Below are 21,655 nucleotides of genomic sequence, written 5' to 3' on the forward strand. Positions count from 1 at the left end.
CTGGAAAAGTGCTGACGGCAGAGGCAGTGACATGGAGAGATAGAGCAGCTGCGGGTTTCTAGGTCTATGGACTTACTAAAGATGAATGCCTATGCAGAGGAATCTGGCTTGCTCAGTGTACCTTTTGGGCCTTTACAGATGGTTAAAGGAGCTTTGTAACACTTGCCTGAGCAGGGCAGAGGCTGAGGGTCCAGATGACTGAGAGTCTGAAGATGAGAATGAGATATGCCCGACTGGAGGAATGCTGCATCCCAAATAATTTCTTATTTGAAACCATTCTGGTATTATTCCCTAGTAAACTCCATAACATGGGTTTTGTCTGTGAGTTCTGTGTGACCATCCCAACAGATTATCAAACCAGATGTGAAGCAGAGTACTATGGGAGGTGTCAGAATGGGTTAAAGAAAGTTTCAGTGTAGAAGCACGTCTGCCCTTCATATCATAGGGATTGTCCTGGGCCTGATTTTGCGTTTGATTATCCTTCCCCTTTGTGAATCCAGAGGAAGTTAGATACAGCCTCTGCACCGTTTTCACAGAAGCAAATCTGCATAGCCGTTTATTCTTTTCCACACACATGTAATCACACACACATGCACTCATAGATCAAGCCAAAAACTTTTACTATTGATTACTTCTATATCAATATTACCTTTCCCAAACAGCCTTTATAAAGCGTTAAAGTAGTCTCCCAAGTGTAGAAGAAATAGGCTATCACACAGACTTTTTTCCCATATCCCAATGCATGATACATAAGATAGTTAAGAGAAGAATCAATGTATGACATAAAAAATCTCAATAACTCTTTGCTTAATATGGGAAAACTCAGAAGCCAAGTTGCATATATGTTAGTTTAATTTTGTGTGTATTTGACTCTTTAAACCCCATATCCACAAGGTAGAGCAATGGGGTAGGTAACTATGACCAACCAGTTGACATTCCCAGGCCAATTACAAGACTCTAGATGTTACTGGAATAGGGTTAAAAAAAAAAGTTGTTAAAAGGTGACACACTTTGGGTACCAAAATAGGCAGCAATGTTTGTTTTGATCATGATTATGCACAAGGAGCTCACCTTTCTAGGAGAATACTCGGTAACATTTGGGAGCAACCAACATTCACAGCTGCATTCTCCAGAGCAAGTGTTGACCGTATATGAGTCAACACGGAAAACTACAGAATCTCAGGGACTTGAGTGAGTAGAGAAAAATCTGGGTCAAGCGTTGACTAGAACATTTGCAAAAAAACATAGGAACTATTTTTCCCTTGCTTGGGACTTTATTCTCATCTGACATGCCCCTGATTTATGCACATGCAAGCATACACACACAACTACAATGAACTACCTCACATCCCATCTCATAGGCAAACTTTTATGCCATCACTGGGCACCTGAAGAAGGGCATAAAATACAATGCAGCCAGTGAACAGAGACTCCAGGGAAAGATAAAAACCCGATCAATCAGCTCAAAACTTTTAGGAACATTTATCATATACATTAAAAGGAATAATTCATGTGTGTATTGTTTTTGGTTTGTTTTTTTTTTTTTTTTTTGGTTAGATGCTGTCTAGTCAGTACCAACTCATAGCAATTTATGCACAACAAAACAAACACAGCCTAATCCTGTATCAATCTCACAAGACTTGCTACATTTGAACACATGACTGTTGCCACTGAGTCAATCCATCTTATTGGAGATCTTCTTTTTTTCCATTTTACCAAACATGATATCCTTCTCCACTGACTGGTTCCTCTGGAAAACATGTCTGAAGTATGAGAGACGAAATCTGGCCAAGGAGCATTCTACTTGTACTTCTGTCAATACAGACATATTTGTTATTTGGCAGTCCATGGTACCTTTAATATTCTCCTACAAGACCATAACTTAAATACATCAATTCTACGATCTTTGTTACCCACTGTCCAACTTTCAAATGAGTATGAGGATATGGAAAATTTCATGCCTTGGTTCAGGTGACATTTTGACTGACATTTTTGTTCTTCAATGCTTTAAGAGCTCTTGTAGAGAAGATTTGCCTAATGCAACACGCCATTTGATTTCTTAACTGCTGTTTCCCAGATAATTGATGGTTGATCCAAGAAAAAATGAAGTTTTTGACAATATTAAGCTTTTCTTCACTTAACATCATGTTATTTATTGGTCTAGTAGTGAGAATTTTTGTTTCTTTACACTGAAGTGCAACCCATACAAAGGCTGTGTTCTTTGATAGTCATCAGTAAGTATTTTAAGTCCTCTTTACTTTCAGCAAGCAAGATTGGATATCACAGGCAATTAACAAGAATTTCTCCAATTCTGATGCTATGTTCTTCTTAAAATAATCCACTTCTAGGATTATTTTGCTCAGCGTACAGATTGAGTAAGTATGGTGAAATAATACAACACTGGTGCATACCTTTCCTAATTTTAAACAATACAGTGTCCCCTGTTCTGGTTGACAGACTGCCTCTTGGTCTATGAATAGGTTCCTCATGAGTACCATTAAGTGTTCCAGAATACTCCTTCTCCACAATGTTGTACATTGCTTGTCATGATTCACATGGTCAAAAGCCTTTACATAGTCAGTAATGCTTAAGTAAACATCTTTCTGATATTCTCTGTTTTTAGCCACGATCCATCTGATGTTAGCAATGATATCCCTCATCCCACATCTTCATCTGAATCTGTCTTAAACTTCTAACAGTTCCCTGCTAATGTACAATTGCAGCCATTTTTGAATTATCTTTATCAAAATTTTATTTGCATATGGTATTAATGATATTGACTGATGATTTCCACATTCTATTGGGTCACCACTCTTTGAGATGGGCACAAATACGGGTCTCCTAAAATCAGGTGACCAGATAGCTGTTGTTCAAATTTCTTGGCACAGCACTTCCTGTGCTGCCAAAGTTTGTTGAAAGATTTCAATTCATAGCCATCATTTCCTGAAGCCTTGTTATTTTCTAATGCCTTAAGAACAACTTCGACTGCTTCTTCAGTTTTATTGACTGTTAATCATAAGCTACCTCTTGAAATGGTTGAATACTGACCATTTGCTTTGGTACAGTGACTCTGTATTCCTTCCATCTTTTTGTAATGCTTTCTGCATCATTCAATCCTTTAATATTGTAAGATGTGGCTAGAATTTTTTCTTCAGTTCTTTCAGCTTCAGAAATGTTAAATGTGTTCCTCCCATTTCATTTTTGAAGTCCAGGTTTTTGTACATTTCATTATTACATTTGACTTTTTCTTCTAGAGCTGCCTTGTGAAGTTTTCTGTTCAGCTCTTTTACCTCCTCATTTCTTCCACTTGCTGGAAGAGCAAGCAACTATGCAAATTTCTGAGTCTCTCAACATCCCTTTTGGTCTTTTCCTTCTTTCTTATCTTCTTAATGACCTTTTGCTTTCCTCTTGTATGATGTTCTTGATGTAATCCCAAATCTCTTCTAGTCTTCGATCATTAGTGTGTAATACATCAAATCTGTTCTTGAGCTAATCTTTAATTCAGGTAGGAAGTGTTCAAGATCATATTTTGTCTCTGTGGACTTGTCTTAATTTTCTTCAGCTTCCGACTGAATTTGCATATAGGTGGTTGATGGTCGGTTCCACTGTCTGCTCCTGGTAATTGGCTGATGATATGGAGCTTTTCCATCATCTCTTTCCACAGATGTATTCAAGTTTATTTCTTTGAATTCCATATGGTGAATTCTATGTGTATATAGTCTTCTTTTATGTTGTTTACAAAAGGTATTTGCAATGAATAAATTATTGATCTTGCAAAATTCTACATTGTGATCTCCAGCATTTTTACTATAACTAAGATTATATTTTCCAACTACTGGTTTATAGGAAAATATAAGATTACATTTTCCAACTATTCTTTGTTTCTTAACTTTGCATTCCAATCACCAGTAATTTATTACTACACCTTGATTGCATGTTTTATTAAGTTCAGACTGAAGATGTTGGTAGAATTCTTCTATTTCATCACTGGGTTTTTTGACAATTTCAAATTTTCCTAGATGCATACTTCATACTTTCCATGTGCCAATCATTAATGGGTGTTTATTCCTGTTTCTCTTCATTTTGAGTTGTGCCCCGTCAGCAAATGAAGGTCCCAAAGCTTTACTCCATTTGTGGCATCATGGTCAACTCTACTTTGAGGAGGCTCTGCTTCCCCATTCTTATTCTGAGTGTCTTTAAACCTTAAAGGCTCATCTTCCAGCACAATATCTGATAATGTACTGGTGCTCTTCATCATGTTTCAATATTCAATATTCTGGCATTATCTGACAGTTCTCCACTGTCAGATATAAATATAATGTTTTCAGTGACTAAATATTTGGAAGTAGTCTTGTTCTCCTTCTTCCTGGTGTGTCTTAATCTGGAAGCTCAGTTGAAACCTATCCACCTTGAATGACCCTGCTGGTATTTGACATTCCAGTGGCGTAGTTTCCAGAATCACAGCAATACACAAGCCACCATAATAGTACACACTAACAGACGAGTGGTGGTAAAATGGAATACACTTGGGTGCTGTACTCTACTATTGCTGTTGTTACATATCATTGGGTTTGTTCTGACTCATAGCAACCCTGTACAGGGTTTCTGAGGAGCTGCTTGTGGGTTTGAACTGCCAACCTTGTAGTTCACAATCCAGTGCTGATCCTACAGCACCATACCACGATGAGGTTAAATATAAATACTATCCCCCTGCTGTCACTTCAATTCTGGTTCATATCAATCCTATAGGACAGAGTAGAGCTGCTCCATGGGGGTTCTGAGACTATAAATCGTCATGGGCACAGACACACTCATCTTTCTCCCACGGTAAGTCTAGTGGGTTTGAAGTATACCAACAGGCTACTTAAATAAATACTAAAAAAATAAATCTTATTAACTTTTTCTCTGTGTTCTCAGTTTTTGTAGTCCCTTGTCTCATGCTCTATTTTTTACAATCACTTCACATTGTAAGCTCATTTAGTCTTGTCAACTAACATTTTAAGGTAGATTTCATATGAATTATGTTCTAGACATGGATCTCCTGTCCTATAATATGAAATTAATAGCATGAACCTAAAGACAGGGCCTGACTTTGATTCTTGTTGAATTTTATCTTGTTAGTTTTGGATCATTATTCAAGACGATTGAAATGATTTTTCATCTTGCTTCTCTCATCCATTATATTATTTGTCATTCTCATCATTGTATAAATGATTTGATAAGTAGCATCTTTTATCCTTTAGGTCCAAATGGGCCAATGACAAATAGAAAATGTTCTTTAGGAAATGATTTTATTCAGTCTATTGACTTTTGAGTGTAATTCATTTGCCTATTTCAGGTTTTATGAATATGTCATAATGGAACTCAGGTTTTGTCTAAAGGGTAGTAGATATAGATTTGGGGACAAATGAAACATGATTAATAGAATGAATCATCAATCAAATTATTTTCCTTATTTACTTTTTATGAGTGCACTAACCTTCTTCCCATCTCCTTAATAATACTATTGGAAACTATGATCCATGATAATAGAATCTGAGGGGGGCTTCAAAATATTTGTGCAAAAATTGAATTAAAAGATAATGTTTTGCAAATGTTCACCCAAATCACAATCAAAAGAAAAAGATCAACATATTTAAAAAAATGGAATTTTTCCACAAATTTTGTAAGCCCCTTCTTATGCTCTGGAATCAGGCTAATCTGGATCAATAATCTGCCCATGGCTCTTACTTGTGACCTTCAGTAGGTGGCTTTAACTTTCTAAGTCTCCACTTCCTCTTTGGGAAAATATTCCCATTAACAACTAAACACAAGATTATAATGATACATTAAATTATATAATAAACACCATGTACTCCCATAGTTAAATAACACTGTGGCATCAACTCCAACTCATAGAAAACTTACGTAAATCAGAATGAAATGTTGCCTAGTCCCTCATCGTTTTCATGCTGGCCAATCTAGCTCATCTAGGGTTTTCTTCACCCTGCTGGACTTTTATGTTGGAACTGACTTCATGGCACATGACCACTATACCACCCACCAACCTCAACTGAATGCTTGTATTTGTTGTTGTTGTTGCTAAATGCTGTCAAGTTGATTCCGACTCATAGGAAGCCTGCATAGTGTTTACAAGAAGTGGCTGGTAAGTTTGAACTGCCGACGTTGTACTTCAAACCAATCTTTTAGTTAAGTGTTTTATCCTACAGCGCTACTCCAGGACTCCATATGTTGTTGTTGTTATTATTATTATTATTATTATTGCACTACCCAGGAACACCATTTTGATCTGACTTCTAGTGGTTGCTCTGAACTCTTGATGTGATGCCATAGGATCACCACTGGACTGTGAATCACAAGGTTCACAGTTCAAAGCCAACAGCTGTTCTTTGGAAACCCTATATAGGGTTGCTATGTGTTGGAACTGGCTAGGCTCTTATCAACAATAACAACAATGAGTGCTCACCTTGTTTTAGGCACTGTTCCAAACACTTTACATGTCTTATCTCATTTATTCTTTATAATAATCCTATGAAGCTTACAAAAATGGCATCTGATACCCCAAATTAAGTAACATGAAGTATGGCAAGCTGTTTCTATAACCTCCCCTCTTGGTATTGCTTTGCAATTGAAACTGTGTACCACCAAGGAATCTCCTAAAAGGAAACAATCATAAAAGACTCAAGAAATTATCCAAGCCTGCTTTACTTTTCTATATTTTGTTTTACCTAGCAGGCAATCCTAGATGCCAAACTGTATTCTCATCCACTTAAGTTGGCTCCTACACAGGATCCGTCTCCAGTATCTGGAAAAGCCCAGTTGGACAGGTTTTATGGTTGAACCTAGTTCCTTTCTGTCCTGTATCATTAAAAGATATGATGTTTTGTTATTTGCTGCAGATATTGGATGACATTCTAATTTGAATGAACAATCTGATTTCCGGAAATTTGCATTTACTTAGGACTTTAGTAAACATTGACCTTGTAGTAAGTAATTAACACACGAGAAGAGTATTAAAAATACATCGGCGCCAGAAGAACAAATAAATCTGTTGGAAGAAGTACAACCAGAATGCTCCTTAGAAGCCAAGATGGCCAGACTTTTCTCTCATACTTGGGACTTGTTCTCAGGGATGGACCAGTCAATGGAGAAGGACATCATGCTTGGTAAAGTGGAGGGTAAGCAAAAAAGACAGATACTGCCAAGGATATGAATTGGCACAGTGGTAGCAGCAATGAGCTCCAGAGTGACAACAATCAGTAGGCTTATAAAGGACCAGGAAGTGTTTTGTCCTGTTGTGTGTGTAGGGTCACTATGATTCGGCAGGCTCACAGTCACCTACCAATGTTTAGTGATGATTTCTCAATACTAATAACAGAATGAGTATAAACATCCACTATATCTCATATGTTCATTTCATCATATCTATATAAAAAAATTAAAAATAGCACATTCTACTTCATCCATTCTCTGAATTCTTCATGTTATGAAAGAAGAAATCAACCTAAGATATTTTGCCTCACACCCTCAATCTCTGTCTATATACACATAAGAAAGTCCTCACAGGTGAACATACACAGATCCTTTAGGAGTAAGATTTAAAGTCTCAAAGTAATTTTAGGAGAGTTACAGGAGAAATATTTTGGGGAGTGAAAATAACATTTTTGTTGTTATGTGCCGTGGAGTTGGTTCCGAATCATAGCAACCCTGTACAGGGTTTCTGAGGCTGTAAATCTTTACAGGAGCTGAAAGCTCATCATTCTCCCATGGAACAGCTGGTTGTTTCGAACTGCTGACTGTGAGATTAGCAGCCCAATTTGTAACCACTACGCAACAAAAAGGGATATTATAATAGATTAAATATATAACTTCTATAAGAGCATAAGTGAATTTAAGTAAGAAGAGTGCTGTCTCCTCTATTGACACCTCTATTGACTCTTTCGGCATTTGAACCTATTGTTATGAGAATCAATGTGTTATGTTGTTGTTGTTGTTAAGTACCATCCAGTCAGTTCTGACTCAAAGTGACCCTGTATAGGGTTTCCAAGGAGCAGCTGGTGGGTTTCAACTACTGATCTTGTGATTTATAGTCCAGTGAGTATATTACAGCTCCAAAGAATAAGAATAGACAATACATACAAAAATATTTATCTTTAAATTCCCATATAAATATGTGTACCGAAACTTGACTCCATTGTTTTTATAACTTCAACCATTTTAATGAAAGCATTGCCTAATAATCCACAACCCCAGATACTCCCAGAATCTCAGATATTAAACCTGTGTCTACACATTCCAAGCTAAATGAACCAATACATAAAGGTTGCTTTTTGTTTTGGTTTGTTTTTAACTACTTTAAAAACCTATGCTTGGTGAATTATTCTCCTTAATTTGAAGGTACACTGTCAACCATGGTCTTAATTTTTCCTTATTATCCCTCAACCTCTGGTTCTTAGCAGTTCTTAGACATGAGTACTTCCCCCAAAGGGACATTCACTAGAGTAAGAATACTCAGTCACATCTCTATCCCGAGGCTAAGACTGACAAGGGCCGCTTGTCAAGTTCCTTCATTTCACTGCACAGAAATTCAGTAGATTAGACAACGCACTAAAAAAATCAAGCAAAAGCAGCACTGACATCCTTCTTTTTAAAACATCTACATAAACTTCTTTCTCTTAATTTGCCTATTTGGCAGTAGAATACTGCTGAATACTTGAAAACAGTACTCCTTTGCTTACCAGAATAGCCTACAGTTTTATTTTCTGTCTGATGCAGGACTAGAATTCCATCTTGAGTCTAGAATAACTCGGAGATGGGATATGCAAGCGTAATACATTGTCACCATCCCTTCAGTATTTCACTTAAAAGTGTTTTAGAACCTAGAAAATCAAAGAAGTATAAGCAAAATCTAAATTCAGAATAGCATCAGAGAATCATAAGACTAGAGTCCTGTGTTGAAAAGAAAACAGAAAACACAGTTGTTGAGAGATGTATGTGCAATGAAAGTGGTAAAGGCTGAATGAACGAATGTCATCTTGATGATGAGGCAGCAGAAAAATGAAATGCCAAAACAGGTCTTTCCTTTCACAGAACTAGTAAGAATTATAGAAGATCATAGGCAAGGAACTACAATCCTGTTTGGCATTTGAGAATGTTTAGTAAAATGAACAACACTGTTTTCATTTTTCAAATAAGAAAAAAGAAAGTAGCTGGATTTAAAACAAATAAACAAACAAAAACTATAATCAAAGCATTTATTTGATTCATAGAACTTTCATTTGAGACTGTTGTTTGAGAAACATATGCTTTACTGTTGTTGTTGTTGAGTGCTGTTGAGTCGATTCTGACCCACAGTGACCCTGTATAGGGTTTCTGAATAGCAACTGGTGTGCTTGAACCACCAACCTTGCAGTTCAAACGGCTTTGCAGTCTGGCACATAATCCCATAATGCCACACCAGGACTTTAATAGTTGTTTGGAATAATAGATATGAATACTATAAGGGCTGATTATTTTCTCCAGCTTTGGGAAAGATATTAGACATCATTTTATAGGATCTCAGATCTATTTTATTTTTCAGCTGCTCCAAGGGGATATGGCCTGATAAGTTTTTCCTAGCACAGATCATTTTAAAGGTAGTCAAAACATACTGCTTAAAGTATATAAAAATCACTGGAAATTCTGATGGTGAATTTTCATTTATTGGTGACACAAGTAGGTTTCACTGTCATGTGTATTAGTTTCCTAGAATTGTCACAAGAAGTCCCACAAACTGAATGACTCATAAGAAAATAATTTTATTGTCTCACATTTTGAAACCTAGAAGTCTGAAGTCAGGGTCATGTTGATTCTGTTGATTCCTACAGTAGGTTCTGAGGAAAATGTTTTTCTATGCCTCTTCGCTTGCTGCTGGAGCACAACTCCATGTACACCTCCATCTTCACATGAGTGCTTACACTCTGTGTCTCTCTTCTCTGTTTTTATAAGGACACCACTTATATTGGATTGTGACTAACTTCACTCCAGTATAAACTCATGTTAATGTAAAAGAAAATACCATCAAAAAACACTATTTCCATAGGTAATAGGGATTAGGATTTCAACATACCTTTTGAGGGGATACCATTGAATCCATAGCAACAAATGTGGATTAATTAAATAATTTCTGGTCATGCTTTTCCTGCCTCAATGGATTGTTCATTTCTGACTAACTTTAGGAAAAGAGAACTGCTACCACGAAGTACTCACAGGAGACTATTGAACATTACACAACATTACAACAAGAGTTTTGAAACTACTATGTCTTGGAAAGGCAATCGTCTCCAAATAGAACCATTGAGAAGAAATTTCATGTACAAGAGCCCATTTGTACACCTATCTAGTCCTGGTTTGGTGACATAAAGGTAAGAATTAATGAAACTCTGCTTATTTAGATTTTTCTATTATGACAAGCAAAAACTTTGAGGATGTTTTTTAGAGCTAGAAAGAGATGATTTGTTTTTCATGGTAACTAAATGCAGGTTCTGGTGACAAAGTAAATTTTTCAGAATCACTAGTCCAAGTTCAACCTTTGTAACAGCTAAAGGGGAAGGCAGAGACCATAATAAGACTGTGGGGATGGAAGTTGAAGGACCCTACACTTGATCAATCGAATGGCATTACAATGACCCCAACTGGCACTCAATGGGGTCCTGCTTGAGCTTCCAGTCTCCAGAAAGCTTGGGTCTTTGTTACACCTGGAGACCCAACCCCCCCAATTTCAGGTTTCAGGAAAATCTCCATACCCCAGCCCAAATCTCCAATACCCCCCATCCCCCACCCACTGCAAACTCACCAGAACTGTATCCAGACCACATCACCTTAAATACCCCAGTCTGTAAGAGAACAGATGGGCTCTTGGTTTCCTTTGATGACTTAAGAATACCCCCTCCCAGGTTTACACTCAATAAACCTGCCTGCTGTTGAAGCCAAGACTCTCTCCTTCGTCTCGTTCTTTTCTTTACAGAAAGAAGCTCTGCATTACTAAATACTTACCAAGGCAAAAGAACTAAGAACTTCAAAAATGATGCAATGGTGGATACATAATGATACAAAAAGGATACATAATGTCCTTGAAGTCATACAGCACCATGAAGAACCATACCATGAAGTCCTTATAACTACAGACATGCATGTACCTCCAATGCCCTTTCTAATCTACATAAGAACCACAAGTGCATTCACTCTAACCTGGAGTGAGAATAAATGAACAACAACAACAAAAAGACATTCAAGAAATTTGTGTATAGACTTTCATTTTGCTCATCTATAATATGTGTGAAAGGGGAATCCTAACTCTCATTATGGAAACAAATTAGAGTGTAATTTAAAGAAAAATCCATTTGATTGTAGGAATGGAAATTAAGAAACTGCCTTTTTAAATCAAGTTCATGGAAATTCATCTCCAGAGTTTTTCTTTCAAAAGTTGTTTTGAAACATTGCAATCCGGTATAGGATTTTCAAGGAGCAGCTGGTGAGCCCGAATCACCAACCTTGTAGTTCAAACCAATTTTGCAGTCCAGAACATTAACACAGAGCTACACCAGAACTCTTCTTAGCAAGTGTTGTTGTTGTTAAGTGTCATCTAGTCCATTCCAACTCATAATGACCCTGTAAAGGGTTTCTGAGAGCAGCTGGTAAATTTGAGCTGCCAACCTTAGGAGGATATAAATTAGGTTTGATTGTGCTGCTCTCAACCCTGCCACCGCACACAAAAAGCAATGCTCAACTCCTAATCCTTGCTACGTGAGTATGTGAATTTATATGAAACAGATTCTTTGCAAATGTAATCTGTTAGCACAAGGTCATACTACAATGAGCTAGGCCCTAATAAAATGTAACCTGGTATTTTAATAAGAAAAGACACAGAGAAATAAATGCACACACACACGAAAACAAAAAACAAAAACAAAAAAAAAAACACCATGTAATGATGAAGGTAGAGATACCAGCCAAAGAATGTCTTGGGAGAGGAAAAACAAAAACTTCCTTTAACATTCTGGAAGGGATGCGGGCCTGACCAATACCTTGAGTTTAGATCTCCAGGCTCCAGAACAGGGTGGGAATACATTTCTAGCGTTTTAAGTCATACAGTTTGTAGAAGTGATGGTGGAAATGAGAAGACAACTGACAGCACTCACCTGTCAGTTTGTGGTACTGTGGTGGCTTTCATGTTGCTGTCATTCTGGAAGCTATGCCACTGGTATTTTAAATACCAGTAAGGTCCCCCATGGTGAGTGGGTTTCACCTGAGCTTCCAGATTACAACACACAGGAAAAGAGAGAGAGAGAGACTACCTATGAATATTTAGTCAATGAAACTTTATGAGTACTCGTGGAACACTGTCAGAGACCACCTGCATACTGAATACTGAATATTGAGCACCAGAATATTGTCAGATGTAGTGTTGGAAGACGAGCCTCTCAGGCTGGAAGGCACTCAAAATATGACTGGAGAAAAGCTGCCTCTTACACTACAGTTGACCATGATGACAAGAATGGAATAAAGTCTTCGAGAATTTCATTTGCTGATGAACACTACTCTAAATGAGGAGAAACAGCTGTAACATCCATTAATGTTCAGAACTTGGAATGTAAGAAGTATGAATCTAGCAAAATTGGAAATTGTCACAAATGAAATGGAACACACAAACATCAATAACCTAGGCATTATGAACTGAAATGAACTGGCCTTGGCCATTTTGAATTTGATTATCACATGGTTTACTATGTCAGGAATGACATATTGAAGAGGAATGGCATCATCAAATAGAACATTTCAAGATTTGTCTTGAAGTACACTGTGATAGGATAATATCCATATTCCTACAAGGAAGATCAGCTAATACAACTATTATTCAAATTTATGCACCAACCATTAAAGCCAGTGATGATGAAATTGAAGAATTCTCCCAATTTCTTCACTCTGAAATTGAGTAAACATGCAATTAACATGTATTGATAATTACTGGCAATTGGAATGTGAAGGTTGGAAACAAAGAGGAAGAATCTATAGTTGGAAAATATGGTCTTGGTGATAGAAATGATGCTCATAATCAAAATGTGCAAGACCAATGACTTCTTCATTGCAAATACCTTTCTTAAACAACATAAAAATTGAGTATATACATGGACTTCACCAAACAGAAAAGAAATATGCTACTTCTGTGGACAAAGACAGTGAAAAAAACACATATCATCAGCCAAAACAAGGACAGGGGCAGACTTTAATGAACCATCAATTACACAGATGCAAGTTCAGATTGAAGCTGAAAAAAAATAAAATAAGCCCATAAGACCCAAAATATGACCTTGAATATATCTCACCTGAATTTAGAGATCATCTGAGTAACATATTTGATGCATTAGACACTAAAGACAGAAGACCAGAGGAGTTGTGGAATTACATCAGGAATATCATACAGGAAGAAAGGAAAGAAGGAAAGGACCAAATGAATGTCAGAAGAGATTCTAAAACTTGCTCTCCATTACACAGATATTAAAGCAAATGGAAGAAATGGTGAGGTAAAGGCAGAATGGAAAATTTCAAGGGTCAGCTCGAGAAGACAAAGTCAAATATTATAATAAAATGTGCAAAGACCTGGAGATAGAAAACCAAAATGGAAGAACACAATCTACATCTCTCAAGTGAAGGAACTGAAGAAAAAAATTGAACCTCAGCTTACAGAATTGATGAATTCTATGGTCAAAACATTGAATGATGCAGAAAGAATAAAAAGCAAATGAAAGGAATACAAAGAGTCACTGTGCCAAAAAGAAATAATGATGTTCAACCATTTCAAGAGGTAGAATATTATCAGGAGCTAATGTTACTGAAAGAAGCGAAAGGTGCATTGAAGGCATTGGCAAAGAACAAGACCCTAGCAATTGAAGGAATACAAATTGAAATTTTTAAACAAACTGATGAGACACTTTGAAGCACTCACTCATCTGTGTCAAGAAATTTGGAAGATAACTACCTGGCCAGCTGATTGGAAAACATTTTCCACATTTGTGTCCATTCCAAAGAGCGGTTATGAAACGGAATGCAGAAATTATCAGACAATAGTATTAATATTGCATGCAAATAAAATTTTGCTAAACATAATTCCAAAACCGCTGCAATAGTACATAGTCAGAAAACTGCCAGAAGTTGAAGCTGGAATCACATGAGGATGTGAAATGAGGGATATCATTGATGACATCAGATGGATCTTGTCTGAAAGCAGAAAATACCAGAAAAATGTTTAGCTCTGCTTTCTTGACTATGCAAAGGGTGTCAATTGTGTGGATCATGACAAGCTAAGGACAACACTTTGGAGAATGAGTTTTTCAGAACACTTAATTGGGCTCATGAGGAACCTGTACATGCATCAAGAGGCATTCATTTGAATAAAACAAGGAAAAAATAAATGGATTAAGATTAGGGAAGGCGTGTGCCAGTATTTTAGTATTTCACAATATTTATTTAATCTGTATGTTGAGCAAATAATCTGAGAAGCTGGATTATATGAAGAAGGACATGGCTTCAGGATTCAAGGAACATTCATTTACAACCCGCTGTGCCGGATACTATTTTAGATGCTGGAGTTACAAAGTGAACAAAAACACTGTCTCTGTCCTCATGAAGTTTATATTCTAGTGGGATTTAGCTATTATCTGATTAATCTATTATCCAAGAATATTTTAAAAATTTAAATAATATGAACTTGTATTAAGACACTATTGCATTATAGTCATAAGGGCAGAATCCAGTATATAAAGCCGTAGTAATCAAAGCATTAATTGAAGTAAGAAAAGTTCTGAAATAAACAAAATATTTGTTCATATTCTTAGAGCAATGTTATTTAAAGTTCTTGATGCAAGCATCCATTTGAAAGCTTACTAAAAACTACAGATCTATTCCTAATAAAATTAAAACATCTACATTATGACTCTAAAGTTGTGATTTTCAGTACTTATTCAGGAATGCCTTGTAGGTTTGAACTGCTGACCTTTAGATTAGCAATCAAGTATTTATTCTACAGCACCACATTGTTCACAAAAAAAAAAAAAAAAAAAAGTGCAAGAATGTTCATAGAAGCCTTAATCATAATAGCCAAAAACAATCCAAAAGTACACAACAGATAAAAGAAGATAAATTATATTCGTTCGAACTACTGTTCGATGCAGTAACCGGGTAAGTCTCAAAAACGTTGGCACTAGACACAAATGAGTACATACTGTATGATATCATTAGGATGAAGTTCAAGAATAGGCAAAACTAATTTATAGTGATAAAAATCAGTAAGTAGTTGCACTGACTGGTTGATGGGAAATTGATTGAAAAAGAGCCCAGGGGAACCCTTCAATGTGATGGAAATCTTTTATGTATTGTTTTTAGTGATAGTTGCACAGGTGTATAGAATTGTCACAATTCATAGACATCAACATTTAAGACCTGTTCATTTTATTATATATTATACCTTGCTAAAAAACAAGTAAAGAAAAGCAAACACTGTAGACATTTTCCCCAGATAAACACCCATACTTTTATATGAAATTTCAGATGTCAAATGAACCCCAGGCTAAAATTTTCAGATACAGGAAATGTGACTGCGTTGGTTAAACTTAATGTCACTTTTTAAGAAATATATATACATATATTTACTTCAAAGAGAATCTTATAGAGAAAGAGCTTGGTCTGATTCATTGATATTTCCTGCATACCAATTCTTTTTTAACATACTTTCCTCATGGATAGTCAAAATAGAATATTGTGCTTGATCAGGAAATATTTATTATGAAACATTCTACCATTAATTTTGAAAGACATGCATTTTTTTAGTCATTTACTATTTTTTTCAAAGGGATGTAGAGCTTAAGGTGTTGTTAAGTGCACTTACTACGAGAAAATCAATGCATATCTCTGCTTAAATTGTGTGGTAGACTTTGAGCAATATATTTATATGTACTAAAGAAACAGGTGCTTGGGCCCTTTAAAAAGAAGCAATTTTCTGTCAGGGGTCTGTGACTCAAGCCAAGCTATACATCTGCAAAAATGTCTATAGAGGCTAATAAGAAATCCAATTGTATGCTAATTTCAAATTAGCTTTTATACTAGCTTCAGGCTTCAAAGGGTTGAGAGAAAAGAAATAGTTATATGGAAGAAAATTACTCTTGATTAGAAAAAGACCATCATGAGGGATTTGTATTTCTCTCTCATTTTTGATTGGAGCAAAAGGCCATGTAAAAAAGAAAAACAGAGATTTTGAGAAAAAGGAGACAGGAGAAGAAAGCTGAATATAGAAGTGTCAGGCAGGCCCAGTGGAGGCAAGAAATGATTCAGCTTGAAAGCTTTTACTTAATTTTCTGAGAAAACATTTGAATTCAGCTACAGAATGATTGACACTTAACTGAGAAGCTCCCTAATTGTACTAGTATATTTATTTAAATATCTTCTAATTGGGTATTATTTTTATAAAAAATAATTAGTTAATTTATTGATTAAACAAAACATTGTGCTTTTATGAAAATGGTATGATATCAAGAAGGAATGTTCTAACTTAGGTATGCCAATGAGTAGGTTAGATATTTAATTCTTTGACCTAAATATATCAGCTACTGTTGAAGAGGCTAGATCTTATAGACATAAAGCCCGAGAGACAACCATTTTATCTATAAAGTGTATTCATCTAAGACCAAACTTATGAAAGAATGGATAATTTTTAGACATTGTACATAACTAATTATACAGACCATAGATTTCAAACATTTTTAACAAGACCCTCAATAAGTGATACTTTTTTTTTTCCAATTTAATTTTTTTTTATTTCATTTTTATTTGCAACTGGGGGAACATTTCCAGTGATTATCAGCGGTTTGTCCATTCAGCCTTCCATACGCATTTTGTTTCAACCATGGGATGCAACTCCCTCAGCGCAACATCACTTATTCTACATCCTGTGTTTCCTATTTCCATTCCTCCTTATTTCCCAACCCCTTCTAAACTTTGTCCTTGAGTAAATCATGTGCTTTTCCCCCTTTAACATTTTATTGGGAATTGAGTGAAGGTTCATCAATTTTACATTCAATAAATCCTACACTTTGATTCATCTCAATGATTACAGTCCCCTTCATGCAACAACAGTTATCCCACTTCCTCCCTGTGGTTCCTAGTTCCAATCCACCCACATTCCTATCCCATCTCAACTTTGTTCTTTGGAAAATGTTGCCCTTTTAACTTTGAATGATTGACCATTCCTTGATGAGCACACCTTACTAGTGGTTGGTGTCTCCCCTGTATACTTATCTACTGCTTAGTGAAAATTGGGCCATGGGGGTGATTTCCTATCCAGACCTAAAGGGTGTTCAATGGCCACAGTCTCAGCCTTCTCCTGTCTCTACTGACCAATAAGCCCTGTGTGAACACTGATGCTCATGTGTTCCATTAGTCTGTTGGACTGATTGATTCCAGCATTTTCTTTCTTCTGTACATGGAGATACCATAGCTGCACCTTAGATGGTCATTCATGATCTTTGAAGATCCAGGATTCTGCTCACCAAAGAAGGATGTAGAACATTGTCTATGGAGACTATATTAAGCCAATCAACCATGGTGTTTCCTGAGACTATGGTCCTGAGTACACAGGTCCAAGAACTCACTGAATAAAGATGTTTGTTAATATCTAAATTTTTAATAATTTTTCCCTCTGCATGCTCCACCACATTCATAGTTGTACTTGTAAGAATGATAACAAACCATTTACAAATACCCTTTCAAACTCTAATATATTTGTGGCTATACTCCCACTTGTCCTCCTATACCAATTTAACCTGTGTCTCATCTGCCAGAAGCATATTGTTGTTCCAAGGTTGTGGATATATCACTCCTCAAATCTATCTCCTCTGAAACCTGCCTGTGTCTTCACTTGTGTTCCTCTTTCTTCTGCCAACATCTCTCTTCATGAATGGTACCCTCCCATTTCTTACACATTGACTTCCACTGTCTACCCTCCAGCTAATGAATTATTCTCTCTTCCCTCGCATACCTGCTAACCATCAAAGAATGTTCGTTTTCATATGGAATTTTTTTTTAAAGTTTTTACAATAGTGGTCTCATACAAAAATTGTCCTTTTGTGATTGACTAATTTCATTCACCATAATTTTCTCTGTGTTCATCCATTAGATGAGGTGCTTTGCAGACTCATCATTATCCTGCAACATTACATAATATTCCATAATATGTATGCATCAAAGTTTTTTTTACCATTCTTCCATTGATGGGCATTTAGGCTGTCTCCAACTATTTGATATCATGAATAGTGCTGTAATGAACATGGGTGTGCATATAACTACTCATGTCCTGATTCTTATTGCTAGGTCATATGCTATTTCTATTTCAAAGAAAGCACCATACTATTTTCCTCAGTTGTTGAACCATTTTAGAGTCTCACCAACAATGTAGGAAAGTCATAGTCTCTACACAACCTCACCAGTATTTATTGTTTTCTGTTTTGCTAACCTTTGTTATTAATGCTGCTGTGAGATGATATCTAATTGCTGCTTTCTACAAATTTTAGAGATGAGCCCCTTGTTTATTTAATATGTCATCTCAAAAAAATGTTTCCCAGTCTGTGAGCCTTCTTCTTACACTTTTGGCAAAATCTTTTGATGCACATTAGTGTCTAATTTTTAGGAGATCCCAGTAATGCATTTCCATCAATCATCTGTCAGTTTCTTGTACTATGATGGCTTGCACTTTGCTGTAGTGCTGTATGCTATAGCATGGGTATTTTGAATGCTGACATGGTCACTCATGGTGGAGATGTTTCAGCTGAGTTTCTAGACTAAGAAAGTCTCTGAAGAAGGAGAGGCAGACTGCTTATGAATGCTAACCAACTGAAAACTTAAGAATAGCAGTGAAACACTGTCAGCACCAGACTACTCAATATAGAAACATGATGAATAGCATCAGAATATTGTTAGATATAGTGCCAAAAGATGAGCCCCTCAGATTAAAAGGCACACAAAATATAACTGCCTACTCAAAGTAGATATGACTGTGATGATGCAAATGATGTAAAACTTTTGAGACTTTCACTTGCTGATGGGGAACAACTTAAAAACAGGAGAAACAGCTGTAAATTAATAATTGGAACATGGACTGTACAAAGCATGAATCTAAGAAAATGGGACATTGCTAAAAGTGAAATGAAATGCATAGGCATCGATTTTCAAGGCATTAGTGAGCTGAAACAGACTGCTATTGGTCATTTTGAATCTTACAATCACATGGTTTACAACACCAGGAATGACAAACTGAAAAGGAATGGCATCACATTCATCATCAAAAAGAACATTTCAACATCTATTTTGAAGTATAATCCTGTTTGTGATAGGATAGTATCCATATGCCTATAAAAAAGACCAGTCAATACCACTATTATTCTAATTTATGCACTAACCACTAAAGCTAGTCAGGATAAAACTGAAGAATTCTACCAACTCCTGGTATGGTACTGTGGCATACAAATTGAAATCTTTCAACAAAGTAGTGTGGCAATGGAGGCACTCACTCATCTATGCCAAGAAATTTGGAAGACAGCTGCCTGGAGAACTGACTAGAAGAGATACATATTTGGGCCCATTCCCAAGAGAGGTGAATGAACAGAATGCAGAAATTATCAGACAATATAATTAATAACACATGCAAGCCAAATTTTGCTGAATATAATTCAAAAATGGCTGCTAAAGTACATTGACAAGGAACTGCCCTAGGTTTAAGCTAGATTTAGGTTAGGGCATGGAATGAGTAGAGTCACTACTGATGTCAGGTGGATATTGCTTGAAAGCAGAGAATACCAGAAAGATGTTTCCCTGTACTGTATTACCTATTCAAGAGATTTTGAATGTGTGGATCATGACAATTTATGGATGACATTTTGGAGAAAGAGTGCTCTGGAACACTTAATTTTGCTCATAAGGAGCTTGTACATAAACCAAGAGATGGTTATTTGAAAAAAAAACAACAATAAGGGGATATTGAATGGTTTAAAATCAAAAGTTTTATGTCAGGGCTGTATTCTTTCACTATACTGATTCAGTCTCTATGTTGAGCAAATAATCTGACACTGGATTACATGAAGAAGAATGTGGCATTAAGACTGGAGGAAGACTCATTACCAACTCATGATACAGCCTTGCTTGCTGAAAGCAAAGAGGACTTAAAATATTTTCTGATGAAAATTAAAGACCATAGACTTCGATGAGTTGCATCTCATTGTAAAGAAAACAAAAATATCCAATAAAAACATCAAGATAAATGCAGAAACAACTGAAGTTGTCAAAGACTTAATTCTACTCAAATCAACCATCAACATTCACCACGGAAGAAGCAGTCAAGAAATTAAATTATGTATTGCATTAGGCAAATTTGCCACACCAGATTTCTTTAAAGAGCTCAAGACCTAAAATAGCCAGTTTGAGGACTAACGTATGTCAGACCCAAGCCATCGTATTTTCTATAGCTTCGTATGCATGTGAAAGTTGAACAATGAATAAGGAAAACCATTGATGCAGTTGAGTTATGGTAGGGGAGAAGAATATTATAGGTACAATGGACTGCCAGAAAAACAAACAAATCTATGTTGAAAGAAGTACAACTAGAATGCTTCTTAGAAGCCAAGATTGCCAGACTTCATCTCTCATACTTCAGACATTATCAGGAGGGACCAGTCCCTGGAGAAGGATATCATGCTTGGTAATGTGGAGGCTCAGTGAAAAAGAGGGAGCATCCCAATGAGATAGATAGACACAGTGACAGCAGCAATGGGCTGAAATGCAGCAACAATTGTTTCATTCTGTTGTACATAAGGTTGCTATGAATTGGAACCAACATGATGACACCCAACAACAACTGTTTTGTCTTCTACTATTTTTGTGTTTTTATTAATGTGTGACAGTGTATTTATGGCATGCACTAGAGTCTCTATGTTTGTCTCTATTTTTTCATTGATATTTATAGTTTTAGGTTTTACAGTCATGTCTTCAATCCACATTGATTTTGTTTTTGTATATGATGTAAGATAATGGTCTTGTTTCGCATTTCTACAAATTGATTTCTAGTGTTGCCAGCACCATTTGTTGACGAGACTAAATCTGACCGTTTATCAAAGATCAGCTGACTGTATGTGAATAGACTTACTTCCTGGTTTTTAATTATATTCTATTTTTCTATGGATCTTTCGTTGTACCAGTTCCAGGCTGTTTTGACCACGGTGGCTCTGTAGTAAATTCTGAGATCAGAGAGTGAGAAATCTGCAACTTAGTGCTCGTTTTAAACAGAGCTTTGCTTATCCAAGGTCTCTTTCATTTCCATATTATGTTAGCCATCAGTTTTTCTGTTTATTTAAAGAATGATGTTGGAATCTGGATTGGGATTGCATTATGTGTATAGATTGCTTTGAGTATGTTTGATAGTTTCAAAAGGTTAAATCTTCTTATACATTGTTGTTGTTGTTGTCAGGTGCCATCGAGTCGGAACCGACTCATAGCGACCCCATGCACAGCAGAATGAAACAAGTTCCGATCCTGGGCCAACCTCACTACCGCTGCCACACTTGAGTCCATCAATGAT

This window comes from Chrysochloris asiatica, unplaced genomic scaffold (assembly GCF_000296735.1).
Source record: "Chrysochloris asiatica unplaced genomic scaffold, ChrAsi1.0 scaffold00013, whole genome shotgun sequence".
NCBI classification, from domain to species: domain Eukaryota; kingdom Metazoa; phylum Chordata; class Mammalia; order Afrosoricida; family Chrysochloridae; genus Chrysochloris; species Chrysochloris asiatica.